This window comes from Panthera pardus, unplaced genomic scaffold (genome assembly GCF_024362965.1).
Source record: "Panthera pardus isolate Hobbes unplaced genomic scaffold, ASM2436296v1 HiC_scaffold_2, whole genome shotgun sequence".
In the NCBI taxonomy this organism is placed as follows: domain Eukaryota; kingdom Metazoa; phylum Chordata; class Mammalia; order Carnivora; family Felidae; genus Panthera; species Panthera pardus.
In genome coordinates, this window is record NW_026526765.1 from 142,315,812 (window position 1) to 142,339,079 (window position 23,268).

Sequence of the window (23,268 nt, forward strand, 5' to 3'; positions counted from 1 at the left end):
ATAGAATTAGTTTGGAGGCTTGCCTTCCATTTCTATTTTTTTTTTTGGAACAGTTTGAGAAGAATAGGTATCAACTTTCTTTAAATATCTGGTAGAATTACCCTGGAAAGCCATCTGGCCCAGGACTCTTGTTTGTTGGGAGATTTTTCATTACTGACTCAATTTCTTTGCCGGTTATGGATCTGTTCAAATTTTCTATTTCTTCCTGTTTCAGTTTTGGTAGTTTGTGAGTTTCTGGGAATTTATCCTTTATTCCAGATGGCTCAGTTTGTTGGTATATAATTTTTCGTAGTATTCTCTTACAATTGCTTGGATTTCTGTGGTATTGGTTGTGACCTCTCCTCTTTCATTTGTGATGTTACCTATTTGGGTCCTTTCTCTTTTCTTTTTGATAAGTCTAGCAAGGTGTCTATCACTTTTGTTAATTCTTTCAAAGAACCAGCTCTGAGTTTTGTTGATCTGTTCTACTGGGTTTCTGTATAATTTGTTTTGCTCTAATCTTTATTATTTCCCTTCTTCTGCTGGTGTTAGGCTTTATTTGCTGTTCTTTTTCTAGCTTCTTTTGGTATAATGTGAGATTGTGTATTTGGGACCTTTCTTGTCTTAGGTAGGCCTGAAATGCAATATACTTTCCTCTTAGGACTGCCTTTGCTGCATCCCAAGGGTTTGGGCTGTCATGTTTTCATTTTCATTGGCTTCCTGTATTTTTTTTTTATTTTTTCTTTTTTCTTTAATTTCCTGGTTAATCCATTCATTCTTTAGTAGAATGTTCTTTAACCTCCATGTATTTGAGGACTTTATAAATTTTTTCTTGTGGTTGATTTCAAGCATTGTGATATGAAAATATGTATGATATGTTCTTGATCTTTCTGTACTTGTCAAGGACTGATTTGTAACCCACTATGTGAGCTGCTCTGGAGAATGTTCCATGTGCATGTGAAAAAAATATGTATTCTACTGCTTTAGGGTGAAATGTTCTAAATATATCTCTTAAGTCCATCCAGTCTAGTGTGTCATTCATAACCATTGTTCCCATATTGATTTTCTGCTTGGATGATCTGTTCATTGTTGTAAATGGGGTATTAAAGTTCCCTACTATTATTCTATTATTATTAATGAGTTTTTTCATGTTTGTGATTAATGTTTCTATTTGGTTGTCCAATTTGGGGGCATAAATATTTGCAATTGTTACGCTTCTTGATGGATAGACCCCTTAGGTATGATAAATGCCTTTCTTCATCTCTTGTTACAGTCTTTGTTTTAAAATCTAGTTTGTTTGAGGGGCAACCAAGTGGCTCAGTTGGTTAAGTGTCTGACTTTTGCTCAGGTCATAATCTCACAGTTCAGGAGTTAGAGCCCCAAGCCAGGCTCTGTGCTGACAGCTCAGAGCCTGGAGCCTGCTTCAGATTCTGTGTTTCCTTCTCTCTGCCCCTCCATCATTCATGGTCTGTCTCTCTGTCTCTCAAAAATAAATACACATTAAAAAAATTTTAATCTAGTTTGTTTGATATAAGTATGGCTAGTTTGGCTTTCTTCTGACATCCATTAGTGTGAGACATAGTTCTCCATCCCCTCACTTTCAATCTGCAGGTGTCTTTATGTCTAAAATGAGTCTCCTGTACCAATACTTTTCATTTCTTGTCTCTTTGATACTAGCCACACTGACAGGTACAAGGTGATATATCATTGTCATTTTGATTTGCATTTGCCTGATGATTAGTGATGATGAACATCTTTTCATGTACCTATTGGCCATTTGTGTATCTTCTTTGGAAAAATGTCTATTTGGGTCCCCTGTTTATTTTTTGATCAGATTATTCATGTTCTTGGTGTTCAGTTGTATGAATTTTTTAAATATATTTTGGATATTAATTCCTTATTAGATAGATCATTTGCTAATATCTTCTCCTATTCAATAGGTTGCCCTTTAATTTGTTGGTTGTTTCTTTACTTAGCAAAAGCTTTTAGTTTGGGACACCTACATAGCTCAGTAAGTTGAGCCTCTGACTCTTGATTTCAGTTAGGGTCATGATCTCATGGTTCATGGGATCCAGCTGTGTTCTCAGTACAGAGCCTGCTTGGGATTCTCTCTCCCTGTCTCTCTGCCCCTCCCCTGCTCATGCTATCTTTCTCTCTCTTTATCTCAAAATAAATACTTTTTTTTTCAATATTTTTAGTTTGGCATAGTCCCAATTATTTATTTGTGCTTTTGTTTCCCTAGCCTGAGATGACAGTTAGAGAAAAATATTGTTAGGTCAGTGTCGAAGAGAATACTGCCTATGTTTTCTTTAAGGAGTTTTATGGTTTTAGGTCTCACATTTAGGTTGTAACTCATTTTGAGTTTATTTTATGTATGGTGTAAGAAGGCGGTCCAGTTCATTCTTTTGCATGTAGCTGTTCAGTTTTCCAACACCATTTATTGAAGACGCTGTCTTCCCCATTGTATAATCTTCCCACCTTTGTCATAGATTAATTGAACGTATAAATGTGGGTTTATTTCTGGGCTCACTATTCTGTTCCACTGATATATATATATATATATATATATATATATATATCTGATAACTGATATAACTGATAAATTAATATATATCAGTGGAACAGATAAATATATAAATATATTTATATAAACATATAAATATAAGTATAGAAAAATATATTCATATAAATATAAATATATATAAATATAAATAAATAAATAAGTAAATAAATATTTATGCCAGTACTGTGCCATTTTAATTGCTTTAGCTTTGGAGTATAGTTTGCATCTGGATTGTGATGCCTTAAGCTTTGTTCTTGTTTCTCAAAATTTCATTGGCTATTTGTGTGTGTGTGTGTGTGTGTGTGTGTGTGTGTGTGTGTGTGTGGTTCTATACAAATTTTAGGATTATTTGTTCCAGTCCTGTGAAGGACATTAGTGGTATTTTGATAGATTTTGCAACATATCAGTAAACTGTTTTGAGTAATGTAGACTTTTTAACAATATTTACCTCTCAACCCACAAGCATGGTATATCTTCCCACTTACTTGTGTTGTCTTCAAGTTTTTCATCATAGTGTTTTCATAGTACACATCTTTCAGCTTCTTGGTTAAATTTATTCCTAGGTATCATATTTTTTTGATGCAATTGTAAATGGGATTGTTTTCTTAACTTTTTATTTTCTGCTAGCTCATTATTAATGTATAGAAACACAACAGATTGCTCTATATTAATTTTGTATCCTATGACTATTGAATTCATATATTACTTCTAACTGATTTTAGGTGGAGTGTTTAGGGTATTCTATATATAGAATCATTTCATGAACAAATATTTACAATTTCACCTATTTTTTGCCAATTTAATGCATTTTATAGTTTTTTATTTAAAAAAATGTTTTATGTTTTATTTATTTTTGAGAGCAAGAGAGACAGAGCACAGGTGGGGGAGGGGTAGAAAGAGAGGGAGACACAGAATCCGAAACAGGATCCAGGCTCTGAGCTGTCAGCACAGAACCTGACGCAGGGCTCGAACTCACAGACCATGAGATCATGACCTGAGCCAAAGTTGGACACTTAACCCACTGAGCCACCCAGGTGCCCCTCTTTTTTTTTTTTTTTTTTATTTTAGAGAGAGATGTGCGAGCAGAGAGAGAGACAGAGTGGGGAGATAGAGGGAATCTTAAGCAGGCTCCACGCTCAGCACAGAGTCTGATATGGGGCTAGATCTCAGAACTCTAAGATCATGATCTAAGCTGATCAAAAGTTGGATGCTCAACCAACTGAGCCACTGAGGCACCCTTCTTTTTCTGGTTTGATTGTGGTGTTATGGACTTCCAGTACTATATTGAATAAAAGTGGTGGGAGTGGAGAGCCTTACATTGTTGCTGATCTTAGAGGAAAAGCTTTCAGGATTTTACCTTTCAGTATGAGGTTAAATGTAGATTTGTCATATACAGCTTTTATTGTGTTGAAATATATTCCCCTAAACCCAATTTGTTGAAAGTTTTTTTTTTTTTTTTTTTTTTTTTTTTTTTAATGAATGGATATTGAATTTTATCCAATGCTTTTTCTGCATCTGTTGAGGTGATCATGTGAATTTTTTCTTTTGTTAACATGGTGTATCACTTTGAATGATTTGTAGATTTTGAACCATTCTTGCTTCCCCCAAATGGGTCCCATCTGATTATAGTGAATGATCTTTTTAATATATTGCTTAATTTGGTCTGCTAATATTTTGTTGAGAATTTTTACATCTGTGTTCATCAGGGCTACTGGTCTGTGATTTTCTTTCTTTTTTGTAGTATCTTTATCTGATTTGGTATCAGGATAATGTTGGCCTCATGGAATGAATTTGGAAGCATCCCTTCCTTTTGTGTTGTTTTTTTTTGTTTTGTTTTTTGTTTTTTGTTTTTTTTTTTTGTAAGTGTTTGAGAAGTATAGGTATTACCTCTTTAAATATTTGGTGGAATTCACCTGTAAAGCTGTCTGGTTCTGGACTCTTGTTTTTTGGGAGTGTTTTGATGACTGGTTCAATTTTGTTGTTAGTAATCAGTCTTTCCAAATTTTTTATTGCTTCTTGATGAAATCTTAGAAGATTGTGTGCTTCTAGGAATTTTTCCATTTCTTCTAGGGTCTTTAATTTGTTGGTGTATAATATTTTCTAGCAGTCTCTTACAGCACTTGGTATTTCTTTGATGTCATTGGTAACTCTTCCTTCATTTCTGATTATTTAAGTCCTCTTTTTTTTTTTATCAGTGCTAAAGGTTTATCAATTTTGTTTATCTTTTCAAAGAAGGAGCTTCGTTTCATTGATCTTTTCAATTGTTTAGTCACTTCAACTGTGATGTTTATTATTTCCTTTTTTCTACCAACCTTTGGCTTTGTTCTTTTTTAATTCCTTCAGATGTGAGATTGGATTGTTTAGTTGAGGTTTTTTCTTGTGCCTGGAAGTAGGGCTTTATCGCTACACACTTCCTCTTAGAACTGCTTTTTCTGTGTCCTAAAGATTTTGAACTATTGAATTTCCATTTTAATTTGCTCAGGTTTCATTTGTTTTCCACTCTGATTTCTCTAATTTGATTTCCTTTTTGATTTTTTCCATTGATCCGTTGGGTGTTTAGTACCCTGTTTAGCCTTTATGTGTTTGCATGTTTTCCAGTTTTTTTCTTATAGTTGATTTCTAGTTTCACACTGGCATGGTCAGAAAAGATGCTTGATAGGATTACAGACTTCCTAAATTCACTGAGAATTGTTTTATGACCTAACATGTGATCTATTCTGGAGATTGTTCCATATGTTTCTGCAAAGAATGTGTATTCTCCCATTTATAGATGGACTATTCTGTTTATATCTGTGAAGTCCATCTGGTCTAATGTGTTGTTCAAAGCCATTGTTTCCTTATTGATTTTCTGTCTGGATGATCTATCCATTGATGTAAGTGTTGTGTTAAAGTCCCCTGCTATTATTGTATTACTGCCAATTTCACTCTGCATGCCTATTAATTGAAGAGTACTTTTTAGATAAAATGTAAATAAAGCTAGGATCTTCCTAATTGTGTAAGATTCCAGCTTTTTCTGTTACCTTTTCTGGTGGGCAGCTGCTTAAACTAGCTCCTAAGTGGTCTTGCTTCCTGATGTCCTCTCCCTTGTGTATTCTCCTCCCTTTCACAAACAACTGGATCTTCTGAGTTGCTTCTGGTGAATAGAATGTGACAAAGTGATGGGATGTCTTTTCTGAGATTAAGCTGTGTCAGTACAATAGCTCAAGTCCTGCGTGTGCTTTCTCTCCCTTTCCCTGTGGACGCAGCCAGCTCACCCTGCTGGAAGCCAACTCTGCTGTCATGAGGCCGGCCTAAGGAGAGGCTCTTGAGAGCGAGCTTGGTATCAAATCTTTCAGACACAGTCAAGTCTTGAGATGATTGTAGTCCCTGCTGACAACTTGACGGACCCCTTGTCATGAGGACCCTGAGCCAGAGGCACTTTTAGCTCCACTGTGCCTGGTTTCCCGATCCACAGAAATTGTGAGATAATAAATACATGTTGTCCTAAAGCTATTAAGTAATTGGCTACAACAGTACACAACTAATGCACCTTTAAGGCACAGGACAGTTTGGATTGTTCGTTCACTAGCACGCTTGTGATTCCAGACATTTCTAGTTTTCTTTTCAAACTGTTATTTCCCTAGCTTCTCTTATGTTCTCTTCACTATTCCCATGACCTAGTTTCTTCACCATATAATCTTTGACTCAAATTTGTATTTGCAGTCAAGCCAGTCCCTAGATTAGGCAGTAACCCTGGTCCTTTAACTTTGAGATCCAGGTAGACTGGCAGGGGTTGCTGCTATTCAACTTATTTCTGAACACCATTAGTATTCAACATCAAATTTCTCCATTTAACTATATCTCAAGGGATGTTAGAAATACATTAACTGTGGGGGCATCTGGGTGGCTCAGTTAGTTAAGCATCTGAATCTTGATTTCAGCTCAGGTCAGGATTTCACGGTTTGTGAGTTCAAGCCCCACCTCCGGCTCCATGCTGATTTTGCAGAACCTGCTTGGGATTCTCTCTCTCTCTCTCTCTCTGCCCCTCCCTCTCTCTGCCCCTCCCTCTCTCTGCCCCTCCCTCTATCTCACCCTCCCTCTCTCTCCACCCCTACCCCATTCAGGTTCATGCAAATTTGCACTCTTCCTCAAAAATAAATAAACTTAAAAAAAAAAGAAAATACGCTAACGTAGTGTTTTCCTTTCAGGATGTTGAGTTGCTCAGGCTAGCTGAGTTTACAGGATTAGAAATTATTTGGTGATTATTTACACAGAGGTGATAGGTGAATGCAAAACAGGAACCCTCTCAATGTGAAAATGTAGAGCCTAAAAATACGTCAATTTAGGGGATGTGTGGGGGCACAATAGTTTCTATGAAGCATAGTCTTGTCACTTAACCATCATGTGACAGTTGATAACACAACATGGCAACGCAAACTTCATGTAGAGAAGCACCGTTACCACTAACCTCTTTACTTTCTTAGGGTGTTGAGGAATTTCTTTGCCACACTCCTAAAGTAATTGCCCAAGGGTAAATCTGTTGATAGGACAATAAGATGATGTAGAGGGCTGAGTGCTCGCCTCTAAATTTTCCGTAAACCCGCTGAGCTGTGAAGACTAGATCTAATGTACTCTGTTGTGGCTTGAACCTCTGCTGGGAGTACATGATTAACAGTGTTGTGAAACAATGCTGACGAGGACTGTGGCCAAGAACCTCCCTGTAGTATATGGTAGCTAGAAGAAGACTGGGCCTGCCGATGCCAAATCAACTGACGTGCTCTGTCAAAACTGCGAGTCAAGCTGTTTATTTGCCATTGGGGAGAGAAAATGACCTGAAGATTGCCTGGATTTTACTATTTATGACTGCCTCTCCTGGCACCGGGAGGACAGACTTCCTGCTGGAGTCTGTGTTTCAACCTTTTGTTCCCCTAGCTAATCGTTTTTGTTAACAGCGAAGTGATTAAAAACATGGCCTTTGAGGTCAGAATTCAGTCCCCATCACTTAGTTCTGTGCCCTCACCCAGAGTATTTGAATGCTCAGTCTCAGTTTCCTCCTCCGTAAATGGGTATCATCCTAGTACCTCACTCTGAGGAGGAGAAGGTAATTAAGATAAAAGGGGAAAATATATGGAAAAGTCTTAAAATACTGGCTGGCACATAGCACTTAAAGTGAATATTAGTATTTGTACTATTAATATTACTAATAGCTCTTAATTCTATAAAACTACCTATAAACTTCAGTGAAAACTCCTTTTTATGAGCAATCATGTTGGAATTCTGCTTATCTTTACTTTCTTAGGACATTGAGCCCTCTTAAGAGGCTACAGCTCTGACCACAGTTGAGGCTTTAATTTCAAAATTAAAAATATATTATTAAAGTTAAAGCCAAAATTGGCCACCTGGGTGGCTCAGTCAGTTAAGCATCAGACTTTGGCTCAGGTCATGATCTCACGGTTCATGGGTTTGAGCCCGGCATCGGGCTCTGTGCTGACAGCTCAGAGCCTGGAGCCTGCTTAGAGTTCTGTGTCTCCCTCTCTCTGCCCCTCCCTCATTTGTGTGTGCTCTCTCTCTCTCTCTCTCCTCTCTCTCTCTCAAAAATAAATAAACCCTAAAAAAATAAAAATGAAAAATAAAGTTAAAGGCAAAGTTGAATAAATAATCCCAAATGTACTGTTAGTACTTAACTCTAAAACTTTGGGGTCTTCAATTATATGTTTCTAGATACGGATTTTAATTTAAAATGTAACAACTTTACATGTGTCAGTATTAAGTACTTTTCCATTTACCGGAAGCCAATAGATTTGGGCTCTCCTTTAGCTTTGAAAAGAAGGTGTCCCAACTATAAAAATAGATGTTTTATATAATTTGTCTTCAAATAAATTGTTCTTATTGCTTCATTTATTACAAATTAAAAAGTTTTATATCTCCCCTCTACATCTGCATGGATGAGAAATCATGTGTTCATAATACAGGGACATACCCCAAGCTTATGATGAAGAATAGGTCGAAATAGCCAGATATTTATTTTTCTGCCAGCATGATCAGCATTTAACTGGGGATCCTAAATTAGTTTACTCTTTTTTCTTTTCCCCATCAGAGGTGGTTAACATTGAACCTCCTTCCTACATGAGGGTCAGTGTAGCCATAATGTCCTTCTGCTGTTATGGTGTACGCACCCTAAATTTAGATGAGGAAATGCAGGTTGGCACGCAAGTCTGGAACCTTAGAGGCCTTCACTAGGTCATTCCATTAGTCACAGAATCTGGCTGATTAAATTTTACTTAGGATTCTTGATTTAGTTGCATTTACCATGATGTGGGCAGTAAGGTCTTTGTTTTATTCCAAGAATATCTTTCAAACTATCACATATTTTGAGAAGAAAACCTCATCACAGTCCTTCTTCCTTGCAAATGAATATGTGTCAGAATCATTACTGTAGTGACAGAACCTCCTAACCTTTTCTGAAAATAGAATTCTAGTTTTAAAAATTCGCTTTCATTTCCATATGTACTGACAGCATTTGGAACAGCCCTGGAATTTAGAATGGTTCCCAAACTAAGGAATGCTTGATATCTCTACCAATCACAGCAGCTTTGGAAAGGCATTTACCCAGGAGGGATATTAAATAAACAGCAAGTGGGGGTGCCCGGATGGCTCAGTTGTTTAAGCATCAGACTTCAGCTCTGGTCATGATTTCGCGGTTTGTGGGTTTGAGCCCTGCATCGGGCTCTGTGCTGCTGGCTCAGAGCCTGGAGCATGCTTCAGATTCTGTGTCTCTCTATCTCTCTGCTCCTCCCCTTTTCATGCTCTCTATCTCTCTCTCAAAAATAAATAAACATAAAAAAAAAATTAAAATAAACAGTAAGTGAATGTTCTAAATGTATTCATTTTAGAGGCACCTGAGTGGCTCAGTTGGTTAAGTGTCCCATTTCGGCAAACGTCACGACCTCATGGTTTGTGGGTATGAGCCATATAACAATGTTGTGGATCTCTAGTGTATCGTAAAATATTAGGCTACTACATAGTTCACACCACAGGTAACTCTATTGTTATTCCCCAGAAAATGTACTCTCAGAAGTTGATTCATTAGTTACATCATTCATTCAATGATGATTTATTTAGTCTGACAAATTTGTTGAATTATTTTGGGTTCTGTAATTATAGTAGTGAACAAATACTGTTTCTTTCATTATGGAAATTCTTAGGGTAGGAGAGGAACCAAAAAAGTCAACACATCTCATGTCAGATGGCAAAAAATGGAACGGGAAAAAAAGCAAAGGTTTCAGGAAATAGGAATATGAGAAGGGAAGGGGAGGATGTTGTAATGAACATAGGTATGATCTCCACCAAGTACTATATGTTGGAGCCTAGACAGAAATGAGGCTAGTTCACATTTAGGATATGCCTCTAGACAGGAGCATGATTGGCTTGATGAAGAACCAGTGATAAGGCTAAGTGTGGCTGAAGCAAAATGAGCAAGGGAGAAGCAATAGTGGATGAAGTGAAAGGGTTACAGGTGAAGGTGTTGCTATATTGGACATTGAGGGAAATTATAAGGACTCTGGCTTCTACTTAGATTGACTTGCCAAACATTGGACGCTGTTGAACAAAGGAAGGAGATGACTTATCTTGTGTTTTAAAGGCATCGCTCTCATTGCTTTGGGAAACTACACTGAGGAAAATAGGGTGTGAAGAGAAGCTCAAGGCCAATTAGTAGTCCAAGTAAGATGAAAACCAAAAATTGTCCATTGGATTTAGCAGTGTGAAGAGCTTTTTGTGACCTTGACAAGAAAACCATCCCATGGCATTTGATACAAGCACACCCGGAAATGGGTTTTGGCATGCTGTATTAGGGATCAACTCCTGTGGAGGGAAAAAAAGAAAGCAGGATAGAGGATGAATTTCAACTGTCATGCGTTTGAACTGTGAGGTAGGCTCCAAAAAGCCTTGGGCCATTTTGTGGAGTGCTAGGAACATGAAGGGAGTCTGAAGAGTGTTCTGCATTAAATATCTGGGTTTTTATGACCCAGAAAAAATCAGCCATGGGATTTGTGCCCACAAGGAGAGACACGTGCTTGGGTAAGGCAGCTCTCTGCAACTGAGGTAGCTAGGGGCAGGAGTCTATTTGTGCAATGATTCAGTAGCAAAAGAAAATGCCAGCACCAGACAGGGGGACGTTGCTGGAGTGATGTTACTTTGGAGGTGAAAAAAAAAAATGGCATCTAGCTGACCTTTGTGCAAAGTAGTGATGATCAAAGTATAATCACAGTGTGCATATAAGTCAATCTCTTTTTCCGATTTCGTATCTTTAGTGACATTAAGCTTATGTTTATTGGCGGAAAACTCACAGAGGAAATATTAAGCCTATTTTTTGATACTCAGTTGAACAAGTCCTCTCTTTAGTGGGTGATTCTAGAAGTGTTTCCTTTCCAGATTCTCAATGAATTATTCACTTCAACAACATGTAAAAATATCATGCTGCCATTATGCTTAAAACTTGATCGAACAGAAATGCATCAAGATGAACAATGTTTTTCTACTTGGTAAAGTTTGGTTCTTAAAGTTTCCTTAAATGCATAGTAGCAGCATCTTTTCCCCATAATAGGGAGTGAAATGTAGGTGGGCTTTAGGAGTAGAGATGGGCTAATAGAAAAATCCGGAGTGGAACAACACAGTAAAGGTCAGTGACTCCCACTGGGATGGCATTTATTTTCCTCACCAACTCACCTGCCATGGATCATGGTAGATACATGGACACAGCAAACTGAACAGAAACTAAGCACGTAACATACAAATCCTATGTACATTAACTTTGCTATATCTTAGTTCATCGTTTCAAGTCTAAAACAGAGATATTACTAAAGCCTCCTAACTTTGTAGTGAACATGGCTTTAAAATTTATATTGGAAATAAAGAAAATGAGCAGTACTGTGTGTTTCTGTGCAGGCAATGGAAATTACTAAGAAACTCGTTTGTTGGACTGCTGTGCACTCTGGTTAAGCGGGTTGGTCAGGCAGGAGCAGTTTCTGGTAGAGTTAACTAATGTGGGCTTGTAAACTCTTGATAGGTTAGTGAGAAAGGACATAGAAATTTCTCATGTGGCGGGCACTGAATAATGCATTTAGCAGACAAATGAGAACAGCAATTGATGACCTCTGAATGTTTCTTCCAACCTTAGGATTCTCTTCAACACTGTCCCTGAAGCGCTGTTTGCTTGCTGAGAACTGAACCACTTTATTTCTCTACGCCTCATTTCTCTTCCTGATAAATTTGTGAATGTTCTTCTAACACATCTGGTGAAATGGTTGTAAGAAACCTATGCCTAAAGACTATTTCCACCTAGTTTCGATTCAGCTAAGTTTTGTCAGCTGACACTAAAACACCCCCATAGTTTCTCAAGTCTCTTTCTCAAAATGTGAAAGAGGTTATAAATGTATCAAGAATTCATCAGTATTGCTTATCAGGGCCATGGCCAGAAAAAAAGGAATCATCAAACCCAGGCAGTTACAAAGAAACCACACAGAGTTCACACTGGATTCCAGTATCTTCCCCCTTTTTGTTCAAATCCATACTTACTTCCAATACTCAGCAACCACTCCATTTAGGGTGTTCCATTGCCAGAAACACTCTTTTTGCCATAAGTTGTGCAAATCACTCCCTCCCAATATACATTCTTCAGTTATTTCAGGTTTCATTGATTTTTTTTCTCACAAATCCAATAAAGATTTATAGTTTGTGAAAGATTCTTCTAGATGTAATTACACAAGGACAGGTACCTCTCACAAGTGTTTGAATTGTCTTATTCCATCACCAACACCTAACTCAGTGTCTGCCATTCAAAGACTCTAGGTAAATGCCCTCCACATGCACTGATACAGTCATGAGTTTTCTAAAGGGATACTCTGTGCATCCTTAAAGGGTGCAGTCCAGGTCTGGTCAAATATATGGCTTTTAAATCAACATGCACCCTTTTAGACCTTTAATCAATTATATTTCTAAGGATTGACTGCCGTTTGCATTTTTCAAAGAGCTTTGGCCTAGATAATTTGGATCAATTATCCTGAAAGTGAAATTGGCAGCCACTGTTTATTTATCTGGGAAGCTAGTGAAAAGGAATTAAAAAAAAAAATCCTCACAAAGGAATACAGTTTTTCCCTTTAACTTAATCTTAAAAGAGTTCAGAAACAAAATACAGCAAAAATAATTATCTGCTTGTTTAAGAAATACTCTTTGATGCTCCAGGGTTCTAAATAGTAAGCAAAGCCATTCGTTTAAAACTAAAATCTTGAAGAGAATTAACATAGATGATTGTATGCATATATGGACAAGGCACCTCTAAAAGAGTTCTGGGTATAATAGTGCATCTTAAAAACATGGTACTACCAAAGTTAAAACACAAATGAGGAGACATACCAAATCCAGGACAGTAGCTCTTGAAGGGGAAGGACAGAGGGAAATGGGACTGGGAAAGTTTGTAAAGGGCAGTCCAACTAGATCTATGTGGTTTATTTCAAAAGAAAAGATCTGGAACAAGTATGGCAAAAGGAGAACATTTATCAGCTTGAGGTTAATTACCAGATATGGAAACTTACATTTTTCCATGTATTCCTTGTATATTACTCTGTTTGAAGTTTTTGTTGAGTAAAACATTTACCATTCTGCTACTTTTCTGTAAGTTTCCTGTTTTGAAAGGTAATGGCTGTCTTTCATTGTAGACTGACACTTTGATAATAGTCACTTAAATCTCCCGAATGTGTATTAAACACCTAATATATACTTAGTTCCATGATAATAACATAGACCAGTAATTTACAAATTTCTACTTTCAAGAAGCTTATGGACTAGAAGGAGAATAAATCAATGAATTACCTAAATAAAAAGGACTCAAGGATTGTTAGGAATGTTACTACCTGGAATAATAGGAACAGTGGAACGTGGTAAGGTGGGAATTCTGGAGAGGATGAAGGCTGAAAACAAAAAAAAGCAAATAGGAAACTCAGTACAGGTTTGGGAAATACTGAATTACACAATTTCATTTAAATACTGGCACAGGTGTGGAAGCAGAAAGATCTGAAGCTGGCATGGTTGCTTGTGACATTAGGCACACACTTGTTTATCTACAAATTAGTGGAATTAAAAACTGGATTCTAACTTCCAAGTCACGGTAGGAAATAAAGGGAAATGAAAACTTGTTTCTAATTTTTTTCCTTTTTTTTTTTTGCTTTATAACATTGTTCACAGCTAAGGAGGAGCATGATACTCATAGTGGATTTTTTTTTTAATTTTATTTAAAAAATTTTAATGTTTATTTATTTTGGAGAGAGAGAGAGAGACAGAGAGATAGAGAGACAGCGTGTGAGTGGGGGAGGGCAGACAGAAAGGGAGATACAGAATCTGAAGCAGCCTATCAGCTCAGAGCCGGATGCGGAGCTCAAACTCATGAGCTACGTGATCATGACCTAAACCAAAGTCTGAAGCTTAACCAAGCTACCCAGGCGCCCCCTGGTTTTTGCTGGCTACAGAGAAATAGGACAAAGATGAGTTTGGTGATCAACAAAAGTCACAAGTCATTCTGAAGCTATTACAGCTTCCCGGTTTTATGCATGAAATAAATTGGCAATATAACATTTAAGGAAAGACTTAAAAATGCAAGTGTGAATTAACAGGAAGCCAATTTATGGCAAATTTTAATATATCCCTTTTAGTTCCTGCCAGGAAAAAAAGCATGCAAAAAGGTTGTATTATAAGGTTTCTCAATGGAAAAAAAATGAGTATCTGTGCCTTATAAAGATAGTTTATGCCTCTGTTCAAACAGTGACTTGGTATAGATAAAATTGGAATAAAAGTTAACACATATCAAAGTCAGTCGAACAGAGAAGCTGATACTGGCAGCTGTAGCTCAGGACCAATAAGACATTCTGCAATGATGAATGTTGTGTACTTTCACTCTGCAATGATATAGGTAGTAGACACGTGTGCCTACTGAATACTTCAAACGTGGCTAGTATAACGGAGGAATGGAATCTTTCATTTTATTTTGTTTTAATTGATTTACATGCAGTCACACATACGGTAGTAGCTTATACACTAGATCACCCACCTCTAGCATTTTCTGTGTTTACGTTTCCAAGTGTTTGAATTTTAAAATATTTTCCGTCTATTGTTAATTTCAGGCTTTGCTGAAAGGCGGATTCAGAAGCCACGTGTGCTATTTATGACATTAATAATGAATGGGGGCACCTGGGTGGCTCATTCAGTTAAGTGTTCAACTTCAGCTCAGGTCATGATCTCACGGTTCATGAGGTGGAGCCCCACATAGGCTCTTTGCTGACAGTTCGGAGCCTGGAGCCTGCCTCTGATTCTGTGTCTCCCTCTCTCTCTGCCCCTGCTTGGCTCAGGCGCTCGCTCTCTCTCTCTCTCGCTCTCTCTCTCTCTCTCTCTCAAAAATAAATAAACATTAACAAATTTTTTTAAATATAAAAAAAATAATGACAGATTTATTTGTGGCCCTAAATTCCAGCCTTGTAAACATTCTTTGGAAGCATACAACTCATGTATATAAGGTTTTGTAATGTTAGTCAACAATAATAGCCCAATTGCTGAAAACAGAGTAGATGGGATTCCAGAAAATTTTCATATTAACACTGTTGTGTTAAAAAGGATTTCTGGCTAGAGTCTGTAACAGGAACTGTGCATTTAAAATTTTTTGATTGGAAATAGTTTTAGTAGGTCACCAAAAAAGAATGAAATGGTGCTGGGCTAACAAAGCTAATAATAACTAAGATAGAGATCTTTTAACTAAAATGTTAATCTAATAGTAACCTGCCCTAAAGCTTCTTCATTTTCTCAGAGCTAGTGAAAAATAATTTAAGGCTTTAAACATATTATTTCTTCATTTATTAAATATATTGTACGGATATAAATGCATCTTTTAATCACCTGACTAAACAGAAAAGCAATGCATCATTTCAAATGCCCCGACATGTCTGAAACTGGAAATTCAGCTTAATAGCAGCACTGTTTAGCTCTGATTAGCTTTGGAAAGCAACAGGCAATTTATTATGACAGCAATTTAAAGGAACTCACTCAAGATTAGTATCCTAAACTGAACATGTAACACATTCCTCCTTGTAACACTTTTGGAATCATGTGTTCTTTTTCCAAAGAAACATAAACACGAATCTCAGCCATCAAGAAAATAAATGAACCAAATCATGCCAGTGACCCATACGCGAAGCTACTATCATAACAAATGAGTTTACATCATTGAGAAAAAACATAGACATTCAAATGTGGTCAGGAAAACAGAACAAAAGTGCAAACAGTATCCAAAAACTAGTGTGGGGATACTATTTCAGAACCATCAAAGGCAATTTGAGAAGATTTATTTTCTCAAGATGAAAACTAATTGTAAAAATTAAGTAATTCTGCTACAGGGAATTTGTACTTACTGCAAAAGTACCGTGTCTAGAGTATTTTCTAAAGTGTGGAGCAAGTATAAATTCTAATTTTTCAGCAAGTCTTCTGAGGATAATAAATTGGAAACAACCTAGAGATCCCTTCATACTTATCATAGAGCTATCATATGTTACACTACTGAATGAGCATTAATGGTACCGTATAGTATGCTCAATTTCAGTTTTACTGTTTGACTTCTTTGACTAGACTAAGATTACATAGCAAACCCAAAAAAGTGGTAACTAACATTCTTTGGTTAGTATACAGGTTGGTATGGTAGTTTAAATTAAACTCCTGGAAAATAGTTTACTTTTAGGAGAATTTAGGGAAGCAGTTTGTTGTGTATTACACAATAATTTATTGATGTTATAGTTAATATTCAAAATAAATATAATATTTTGTTTAAAGTTAACTAAAACCTGGAAACAAGGCACGGAATGGTTTTCTGTTCCTTCAGTGTCATACTAAAGCACTGAATTATCAATCTAGGTCATCTGAATTTCTAAGAGAATGTGACTTACCGGACTTACTGTTGACTACTAATCAGCACCCAGATTCTGCAAAGTTAGAGATTAACTTGAGGAAAATAGATAACAGGCAAGTTGTTTTTGAGACAGGGTTGATGTCATTGATTTCTGTCTTTACAGAGAAGATAATCCCCAAGGTTATGATTTTAGTAATCATTTTTAAAATCCAAGCTATGTTTTTCCAAAACTTTTTCACTTATTATTTTATATCTTTTTTTCTCCCTCTTAAACCTTTATGGTCATTCTGTTGGTTCATTGTTAATGACTCAAACAACACTTGGACACATGCTCACCGGAATTTATATGACCATTATCCTTTTAACATTTTGTTCCTGATCGCTGTTATATTTTGTTGATAAGATTTTTAAAAGCTAGCAGCATTCTTTGGAAGGCCTGGCAATATTTATCATTCAAAAAAAATCCCACAAAAACCATAAGGTTATGTGACATTTGAGGCTGAGGTAAGCTGCGAAGGAGTATCATCTCTGTGTGAAATAGCTTATGAATCTCCACACACCATCTGTTCATCACAATCAATGCAATGACCATCAGACGTAAGAGGAGGCAAATCTGGAAACTTCCAATTTTGTAGTGTTTTTAAGCCATCATTATCATTAAGGCAAAATTCATTAAATTATCTGTTGTGTTGAGTCGTAGATGGATCAATTTAACAACATGGTTCTTGCCTCCTAGGAAAAGACCAATTTAAATAGACACTAGTGATAAATTCAAGGGCAAAATGACATACATGTAAATTTATCACCATTCATCGACTAAATGAACGAGAGGAACGTTCATTTTAAAAACAAGAGAACATGTGGGGTCTCATTCCGAAGTTACAAACAATATGGTTTTTATTCATTCTGGGACTGAATTACAACTCCCAAATCTTGGAATTTGAATAAGAGATTTGACTGTAGACAGTTTTGTGATTTTTTTTTTTTTTAAAGCTCTAATACGGCGGATCAGGGGCTGTAGTCGGGAATCTACTACTAAGCACTTGGTGGAGGAAACACTAAAGACTGTGAGTTGATTTCTGGACTTAACCCAAATACTATGTTACAGTCTTGTCTCAGTTATGTTATTCTTTTTCTATGTGACCTGCTTGTGAGTAATGATAAAACTCTGCAACAGCCTTTGAAATACTTGTTTTGAAACCGAGATCTCGGTGCAAGGTGGGCTCATTCATACTGGGCTGTCATTGCTTCTAGGCCCTTCCAAAGGCCAAAGCTAAGAGATTTAGCTGTGACTTGGTACTGACACTAAATCAGTGCATCCCCACAGGCTTCTCCCTTACCTTCTCCTGATGCATAGTTTTCTCCCCTTCTTGCATAGTGAGGACCATGACCAGGAACCCTAGTGATGTTATTATTATTTTTTTTTTTTCCAAGAGAGAGCAAGTGGGGTTGGGGGAGGCAGAGAGAGAAGGAAAGAGAATCTTACATGGGCTCCACACTCAGCCATGGAGCCCAATGTAGGTACCGATCTAATGACCCTGAGATCATGACCTGAGCCGAAATCAAGAGTTGGATGCTCAACGTACTGAGCCACTCAGGCACCCCTGATGTTACTAATATGTATCTTCTTTTTTATTTCCCATTTAATCTGGCTAGGGATTTCTCTTTTTGCTCTGAAAGGATCCGCTTTTCGTCATTTAAGGCTTGTGGCTCACATGAGGTAGAGAAGTGACATAAAAAGATCATGCTCTGGGCTGTAGTGTTTTTCCTCTTTTTAATTATTTTTTTTGATATTTAGGAATCCTGTATCTTCAGGTTATTCTGAAAGCATGATCTTCATATTTTTTTCCTTCTTTTCAGGGTATAATTGAGAGATGGATATACAGGGGCCGCTATTTCCTTTGAGTATGTGGAAATCCAGGATGCAAATTTTAACCTATTCATTCAACGTTGGTTTAAGAATTTTTTTTTTATTTTTTGTAATGTTTGTTTATTTTTGAGAGAGAAAGAGAGAGAGAGAGAGAGAGTGGGGGAGGGGCAGAGACAGAGGGAGACACAGAATCCGAAGCAGGCTCTGAGCTGTCAGCACAGAGCCCGATGTGGGGCTTGAACTTATGACTGTGAGTGATGTCATGTCCTGAGCCCAAAGTCAGACACTTAACTGACTAAGCCACCCAGGTGCCCCAAGGATATTTTAATATAAATTTGTTACTAGTTACATTACTATAGTCATTTTATTAATAAATGCTTAAAAACACTTGAATTATTGTTGATTATTTTAAGAGTTTTAATGTTAGGAATAATGGTTATTTCTTTAACATAACAAATGATCTTTATCCCAGTCATCCTCACATACAATGACTCTAAACTCAGCACTTCCATTAATATCAGTAATAAGTTGAGTATATCTGCTAATGATATTACTAGTTGATATTGCTTTAGAAGCTGTACAGAAAGCAATAAGCCGTGAACAGCTACAGAGGTATAAAAGTGAGGAAAAGTGTATTATTTCAAATATTATTTCAGTATAATTGGAGAATCAATACCTTAAAAATTTTAATTGTTTAGTGTAGTAGAAACACTATAAATACAGACATTCCATAGGCTTGATTAAAATTGTAACAACCCATTGGACATTTACTGAAAGATTTATTTACAATAGCAAAACTACATTACACATATTTCAAAGAAAAGGAAAAATAAATATGATACCAAAAACAAACTAGCAGAAACTGAAAACAAAAAAAAGAAGAAAATGAAACATATCTATATATATATATATATATCTAAGTTGAAAAACTTAGTATTGTAATGTTATAAATCCTTCCTCATTAAATTTAAAATAATTTCGGTAAGTTAAAAACAAGGGGTGCCTGGGTGGCTCAGTTGATTAAGCATCTGACTATTGATATCAGCTTAGGTCATGATCTCACAGTTCATGGGTTCAAGCCCCATGTCAGGCTGCGAGCTGACAGTGTGGAGCCTACTTGGGATTCTCTTTCTTCCCCTCTCCGCCCCCCCACCCCCCCGCCCCCGCACGCTCTCTCTCTGTCTCTCTCAAAAATAAACATTGAGGGGCGCCTGGGTGGCTCAGTCGGTTGAGCATCCGACCTCGGCTCAGGTCATGATCTCACAGTCTGTGAGTTCGAGCCCCGCATCGGGCTCTGTGCTGACAGCTCAGAGCCTGGAGCCTACTTCAGATTCTGTGTCTCTCCATCTCTCGGCCCCTCCCCTGCTCATGCTCTGTGTCTCTCTTTCTCTCAATAATAAATAAACATTAAAAAAAATTAAAAAAAAAACATTGAAACAAATTTAAAATAATTACTGATAGGTATATACTTACTGCCATTTTGTTAATTGTTTCACTGTTATATTTGTAGTTCTTCTTGTCTCTTTCTTCTTGATTTCTCCTTTGTGATTTGATGACTTTCTTTAATATTATGCTTGGATTCCTTTCCTTTATTTTTGTGCCCTACTGAAGTTTTCAGTTTGTTTACCATGAATTTCATATATAACATCCTAATTATAGAACAGCCTACATTAAGTTGATAATTCCTTAAGTTTGAACGCATTCTAAAAGCACTTAGTTTTTGTTCTTCCCTCCACAGTTTATGTATATGATGTCACACTTTACCTTTTTATTTTTTGTGTCCCTTGACTAATTTTTATAGATATGAGTAATTTTACTACTTTTAACCTTTGTACCAGGTTTATAAGCAAATGATATAAGCAAATGATAAGCAAAGGATATAAGCAAATGATTTGTTGTTGTTTTGTTCTCACCAGTGAACAATTTTCATTTCATAGTTATTTTAGTTCTAGTTATTGCCTTTTCTTTTTGCCATTTAAATGATTATGTGTTTGGGTGTGAACCTCCTTGGGTTCATCTTTATGAGGGTGTTCTGTGCTTCCTGGACCTGGATGTCTGCTTCCTTTTCCAGGTTTGGTAAGTTTTCAGTTACTAGTTCCTTTCAAATCAGTTTTCTGGCCCCTTCACTCTATCTTCTTTGGGGATCTCCACAGTGTGAATGGTATTATGCTTGATGTGGGTAGGTCGCTTAACCTATCATCATTTTTATTTTTTTATTTATTTTTAATTTTTTACTTTTCCCTATCTTCAGTTTTTAAATCTTTTTTTTTTTTTTTCTTTTCTCTTCACCTTAATTGCTTTCCACTACCCTGTCTTCCAGATTGCTGACTCATTATCTGGCATCCTGTAATCTGCTGTTGATTCCCTCTGTTGTATTTTCCATTTCAGTTATTGTATGCTTCTGCTCTGAGTAATTATTGGTTATTTTTTTTCTATCTCTGTTGATATTCTCAGTGAGCTCATCCATTCTTGTCTCAGGACTGGTGAGAATGGTTATGACCATTAGTTGGAAAGCTATATGAAGCAGGTTGTTGATCTCCATTTAGCCTGTGTTTCTGTCCTATACTTTCATTTAGAACATACTCCTTTATCTCATTGCTTTGTCTGACACTCTGTGTTTGTGACTGCGTATTAGGTAGGTCAGCTCTGTCTCCTGGTGCCTTAGGTAAAAGGCCTCTTGTGATGGCCAATAACAAAAGTGCTCCAGGGGTGTTGTCTGTGTGGGCTCCTGGCACCCACCTGTTGTGCCTGTGCCCTGACTGGGGCAGGCACACTGGTGGGTGGTGCTTGCTCCTGATTCCGCTTGCTGAGACGTCCTCCTGTAGCAACACGTTGGTGTGTTAGTGCATGGGGCTAACTCCTCCCCTGCACAGGGTATCCCTTACTTTGGAGGGCTCTAGCCCCTGCTAGGTACCTGCTAGGTTTGGCGATATGGTAGTCACTCTCGGGGGACACTAGTGCCAACTGAGGCTCCCCCCTGTGTGTGATAGGGCGGGAACTGCTTTCCAGGAGCGCCTTCCATTGCAAACAAATTGAGTGGTACCGGTCTACAGGGGAGCATCAGAGCTGGATAGGCCAATAGATGGAGAGTGTCAGAATGAACTCTCAGCAGCATGTGGCCAGCTAAGCAGAAGGCGGGCAAGAAAACACGGTAACTGCCAATACTTCCATTTGTGAGGAAACTCCTGCACATCCCTGCTCTTCTGGCATGCGTTCTAAAATTAGTCCATCAATTTTCATGTATACCCTCGTTTGAAAACTGCCTCTTCTATTCTGGGTCTCAGACCTAATGATGCAGTATGCTTGCCCTTTAAGAGTGGGGACTTGGTTTCTTATCGCCTCCTGGCTCTCCAGGAGTGAAGCCCCACTAACGTTCAAAGCTCCTGGAGCAAAGACCCACCAACATTCAAAGCCAGAAAATGTAAGGTCTCATCCTCCTGGTGCGGGTCCCCGTGGTAGTGCCTGAAGCAGGGCTTGATCGCCTGGCCCCTTTAAGCCCGTGTTATCCCTCGTGCTTGTGGGTCACTATACTGGGTGTTTGGTTCCCAAATGTATCTCTGCCACTTCTTCCCTTCTCCATGAGGGCCTTCTCTTTATGCCTCTAGTTGTGGAAGATCTGTTAGGCCAGCTCTCAGGTCATTTTCAGAATGAGTTGTGTTACATGTAGTTGTTGCCTTGGTGTGTCTGTGAGCTCAGGATCCTCCTACTCTGCCAGCTTCCCTTGTTCTCAATAATGTTACCTTTTCTTTGTTAATGTTTATTTACTTTTGAGAGAGAGATAGAGAGAGAGAGAATATGAATGGCGAGGGGCAGAGAGAGAGGGAGACAGAATCGGAACTGTCAGCACAGAACCTGATGCGGGGCTTGAAGCCACTGACCGCAAGATCATGACCTGAGCTGAAGTCAGACGTTCAATCCACTGAGCTACCCAGGTGCCCCAGTAATGTTACTTTTGAAAGTAAGCTTTCAAAGTCCCCTTAATGATAATTTCAAAACACTGAGTGTAAAGGCAGTGCACATCAGTATATCTATAGATAATTATAGTAATAATAGAACTGAAAGCAAAAAAAAAAAAAAAAAAGAACATTAATTGTATTAGTCCCACATGGTTGTATTCTAGGTGATTAAGAATAACTTTGTGAATTAACATTCTAAAATAAATTGAATAATGTATGTTATCAGGAATACAACCAATAACTGATATTTTATTTAAAAGAGTGATAAATGAATAGTGTCACATACTGTAAACACTTTACTAAGACAGGGGTTGAAATGGATCCTTAGAAGTTAATAAAGAGAAACACTGTGAGACCCTGGTCACTGGAGCCTTCTGGCAGACATCACATTTCCGTAAGCAGCCTGTGCAATGAATGAGTGTTAAAGAGGCAATCTACTCTTTCAAATACCTTAGCAGTAGAGTTAAGCGTATGAAGGCAATGGTGGAAAACATAGGGTAATAATCAAAAAGAGTTTTGAGCTTAGATGAAATGTTAGTGAAAAACCTCATGTAAGAGAAGGGAAAAGATAGGAGAAGGGCAACGTGATTGAGAAAATGAAGTTCTTGAGGAGAAAGAAGAAAATAATTGGGATGTCGATTATCGGTGAAGGAATTAAATAAGAAGTTGAATATCTCTGTCAAAATACCTAGGAAAGGGGATAAAATATTTAAAAAAAACCCACACATACACATATTTCAGTTGGGGCCAAAATATTTTTCTGATATGTGTAACTTTCTTTATGAAATAACAGCAGCTTTGCTTAAAAGATAGTCCACTTTCTCCCACTAGTTGGTAATGCTGTAAGTTTCCAGTCATAAATATTCATACTATAAAAATAAATATCTATTCACACTCATTAGGATTTCCAGAGCACTTAATGTAGTATGTTGTATCATAAATGCAAAAATAGGAACCTTCTGCATTAATGGATGATGGC

At 37.4% G+C, this 23,268-nt stretch overlaps 1 long non-coding RNA gene across 4 annotated transcripts in view; it reads left to right on the forward strand.

The window, feature by feature from the left end:
• Positions 1 to 23,268, forward strand: part of LOC109278903 (uncharacterized) — a 221,226-nt gene that overhangs the window by 83,020 nt on the left and 114,938 nt on the right. The window contains exon 1 of one of the 4 annotated variants that reach the window (XR_008423925.1): positions 16,786 to 17,530. The exons of the other annotated variants lie outside the window; for them this stretch is intronic. This is a non-coding gene — a long non-coding RNA (uncharacterized LOC109278903). Of the gene's footprint in view, positions 1 to 16,785; positions 17,531 to 23,268 lie in introns of those variants that run through there. 4 annotated transcript variants of the gene reach the window in all.